The sequence below is a fragment of the Glycine max genome, chromosome 9 (assembly GCF_000004515.6).
Source record: "Glycine max cultivar Williams 82 chromosome 9, Glycine_max_v4.0, whole genome shotgun sequence".
Lineage (NCBI taxonomy): Eukaryota > Viridiplantae > Streptophyta > Magnoliopsida > Fabales > Fabaceae > Glycine > Glycine max.
The window spans coordinates 16807851-16812670 of NC_038245.2; positions in this window are offsets into that span (position 1 = coordinate 16807851).

The window sequence follows — 4820 nt, forward strand, 5'->3', positions numbered from 1 at the left end:
ATGTGCTAAGGTTATTGGTAGAGCAACACCCCCTATGAGACCTGCCAAACTTGGTAAGAATGGCAAGTGGTAAAAACTTTAATTACATGGCAGATATAACAAAATTGAAACCCTTGACTTGGGGCCAATGACTGAAGCTAAAGTAACAAAATTAATGCTTACACTAAAAGAAATATAGTCACATGGTACAAGAATATTAGAGAAAATGAAAAGAAAGCTATAGTTAGATTCCAGTTCAACTTTTTCAACATTTATACATAAGGATTATATTATATATGATCATTTTCCAATGATCTTTGCATATGGCAGATGTTGTAATATGCTGCTGGAAATTTATGTATCTCTATCTTTAATTAAACTGCTTCATTGGTGGGAAACAAAGACTAAAGAAGAGGGCACTTCATAAAACAGATGTAATTGCAACACAGATTCATTCCTTAGTATTGGTGGTAACAATCAAAACTAAAAACTCAAATTGTGAAGAGGGTTTTCTAACCCTAACAGAAATAGTTTAAAAGAGGATGGCACAACTCAATTAAATTGTCAGTACTTTGTAATGAAAAGAGCAACACCCCCTATAAGCATTGCAATAAACAAGGCAGATATAACATTGTTTGATATTGTGCAAACTTTAATTACAACAAGTGCTAAAAACTTAACGAGTGCATTACAAGGCCTCAAGGATAAACATCCACACAGAACCAGGTTCCTAGATTAAATTAGCCTATACAAAATGAAAACAAAGCAGCTATAACATTGTTGTGCCTAATCTCTCCTTGGTTGCTCCCTTAGTTGATTCATGATTGTTGTGTTTCATTGATGCTGTCACCTCCTTGATGTCCTGCAGATGTGGTTTGACTTGAGCTTGGATCATTTTTTTGTTTCTTTGCTGCAACAGGGGTGAGACATGGTGATTGTCTCTTCAAGTTCTGTCAATATGTAAAACAAATATGATAAGAATGGTGAATGCAATAAGAATATATCATAAATGAAATTTACAGCACTTATGCAACACAAAAGTACCTTATTTCCCCCTTTTGGAATGGTCCTATTTGCAGCTGTCTTTCCTTTACATGTCCTTCTGTCGTGCCCAATTGTGCGACAATTTTTACAAACTACTAATCTTGACTGTTTTGCTAGGTTGGACCTCTTGGTAGACTCATCATTTTTCTTGTTCCTTGCTTTCTTTGGTCTTCTATGAGCTCTCCTCATGATAGGTGGAAGCATGACTGGTGTTTGCAGAGGAGGCCATAAGTTGGGTCCGTTGCATGGGTAGACAATAAATGAATATGTGGTCAACACAGTAGATTTCCTGCCAAATGCAACAAGTATACATATTCAAATAAAAAAACCATGTAAAAAAAATAATGAGATGACTACATGGAATTACATAAAACAACACCTGTAATAAGAATTCACACTAAGTTCTGGTTCAACACTATTGATCCACATGCATGGTATGGAATGAGTGCATGGAATTCTAGTTAACTCCCACTTTCTATAATATGTCTATTGTTTAAGATTGACAACAAATTTTTCCATGCCCTTTGACACCTCAAATAAAGACAAATCAACATCACCACACCAATGTGCCCGCCATGCTTCACATGCTTTTTTATTTTTCTCAATGATTTGCTGAACTTTTGGATAGATTGAACCCTCATACCTGATGAGGATAGTCCTTAACTTGACAATTCTAGAGCTTATGTAAAATCGGATTCCCTCCAATAGTGTAATAATTGGCTTATCTCTATACTCCATTATTACATTGTTGAATGCCTCACACATGTTATTCACTTGCAAATCACATTTTGTGTTTACCTTAAAAGAAGATTTTGTCCAAGAAGCAGGGTTTAACCTTTCCAGATCCTTCCAAGCTTCAACATCATAAGTTTTAATCTACAACATGGCCTTTTCCCAGTCAAGGGTAGTTGTTGCTCGAGCTACCATCCGCATCAACTCTTTCATGTGTGCTCCCGGATACTTCTTCTTCCAGTTACCATACAAATGTTTGATACACAGACGATGTTCTACGTTTTCACCAAGCTCTTTGATTACCTCAACCAAACCCTGAAAAAAAACAGTGCACAAATTAAATGAAAAAAATAGTGCACAAATTAAATGAAAGCCACAGTTTTTATTTACCTTCTGTAGGTCAAAAATGAAAGCCCAACATCCCTCCTAAATACCATCTAGGTCAGCTATCTACAAATCAACAAACCACTTCCAAGATGAATAATTTTCAGATTCCACTACAACATAGGCAAAAGGAAACATTTGATTGTTTCCATCTTTACCTACTTCAGACAACAATTGCCCACCAAATTCTCCTTTCAAAAAGCAGCCATCCAATCCTATCAAGGGCCTGCAAGTTGTTACAAATGCATTCTTACAAGCCTCCAGGCATACATACATACGTTCAAAAACAGGACCATGAGGAGTTAAATCACATTTGATCTTCACAGTGCTGTTCTTGTTTTTTTCTATTAGCTCTGCAACATAACTTCTTAAATGCTTATACTGATCTTTGGTTGCACCTTCAATTTTTTCCATTGCCTTAACCTTTGCTCTGTATGCCTGATCCATACTCATTCTAAATCCCCACTTTTCTAAAGCATAAGCAACTATTGCTTTTAGCCTCATGTCCGGACTATGCATTAATAATGACATCAACATTTTTGAAGCCCACTTAGGAGTATCCTGGCTGTTTGTGGCAGTTCCAAAGCAACAATGCTCATCTTTGAATGTCACTACCTGCCAATAAGTGGCTTGCATGGACTTTCTCACCCGTAAGTAGAAGGGACAACCCTTTTGTTTAGAAATTAAAATCACTCTCCTCTTGTCATTTTTTTTAATCTTCAGATTCTTCTTAGAAATCACAGCAAAGGTCTTCACAACCTCTAGAATTTGTTTCTTACTATTGAATTGCAACCCAACCTCAAACTTAACATCTTCATCATTTTCAGGCACCTTAAAACGAGGATATCTTACTTTTGGGGGACCTTCATCTTCGCTTCCAGGTGGAGTATCCAACTCATCAGAATATTCAACTTCATCAGCCAAATCATCATCAGCCAAATTAGAATTTCTTGAGTCCACTTTATTAGTATCAAAAGTAGCCTCAGTACTTTGACTAAATGTTGCCGACTCCAACCATGCTGTCCAATCAGAGTTTTCTTCAAAATCACTATCTGAAACTTCACTACAGTCGCTGCTATCATCATCATCTTCCTTATCCCCAACATAATCTTCATCACTTTCTTTAGACTCCACATCATCATCATATTTGTCAACCCCAACATCAATATCATCCATACACTGAACAACAACCTCCATCTCACCCACACCACCAGCCTCATCTTCAACTTGCACCTCAACCTCAACCAAACCTTCCTCATCAAGCTGGACCTGAGGCTCCACATCAGCCTGACCCTCCACCTGAACCTTAGCCTCCTCCACATTAACCTCACCCTCCACTTGAACCTCACCCTCCACATGAACCTCAGCCTCCACCTGAACTTCACCCACCACAACTGGTTCAACCTCCGCTCCATCAATTACAACAACTTCATCTCCCTTAACATCATTCAACTTTTTATCACATCTTTCAATCACCCCATCTTCCATATACACTTCCACCACATCAAACCTAGCAACATCTTCAGCCAATTGTAAAATATCAGAGTCACTATTAGTCGTCTTATACGACTAACTTTTGTATAGAAAACATTTTCCAAAACTTGTATAGTTCCCCCAATTTATGGTTATTTCATAGTAGTTTGTAAATAAATCTTTGTTTTATTGTTAAAGTCATCTCTAGAATATTTCCATTGGATTTAATGATGAAATCTGTGCAATTTCAGGTGAAAAAGAGGCTAAGTCATGAAGTGCTAAAAGTGACAGTTGAGCTTTAGCTCATCAGTGGGCTAAGCGCACATCCACCGCTAAGCGTGACAGAAAAATCTAGCAAAGCGTCAATATAAAGGCGGTGCGCTAAGCACGAGATCAGTGCACTAAGCATAGCAGTTGTCTTCAGCCAGGCTTAGCGCACGACTGGCACTAAGCTCAAATCCACTTACTCGCGCTAAGCGTGAGGGTGGCGCTAAGTGCAACGTCGTGGATTCAGAGCCTATTTAAAGCCTGCCTTGTGCAAAATTAGGGTGCAAAATTTTTAACAACACTTTTGCAGAGAATTCCAGAGCACACCATCGTGCCTATTTTGGTAAAAGAGCTCTGGAGGCAACAAGAAGAGCAGCTTTTGCAGAGATACCTAGGTTTTGTAATCTCATTATTGTTAGGGTTTTTTTGTAATGGCTAGCTAAACACCCTTGTTGGGGATTTCTAAAGAACAACTAATGTAATTACTTTAATATCTAATTGATTGTGTTTCTTGTGTCTAATGATTCTTTCAGTGCTTAAATTCTGTATGCTCTTGGTCTGATCAACCATTTGTGTGCTTGGTTAGGTGACTTTAGCATTGGGAAATGTACTTTTGCCTTAGAACTTGAATGAAGCAGGATTGAAACTTAGTCTTAAATGAGGGATTTGCGGATTAAGTTTTGGTTTTAAATATGTTGTTACAATAATGTTGTTTGGTCTAAGTCTAGTCCAACAAGAGGGATCTGAGGAAAAAGCTTAGGCTAAATTAGTCTAAACTTTCGTAAGCTATTTAAGTAAGTCTAGTCCAACAAGAGGTATCTGAGGATGAAGCTTAGTTTAATTTAGTCTAAACCTAAGAGGGTTGTCTTAATTAAGCCTAGTCCAACAAGAGGGATCTGAGGCGAAGCTTGGATTGATTCAGTCTACTAGGGATCAGGTTA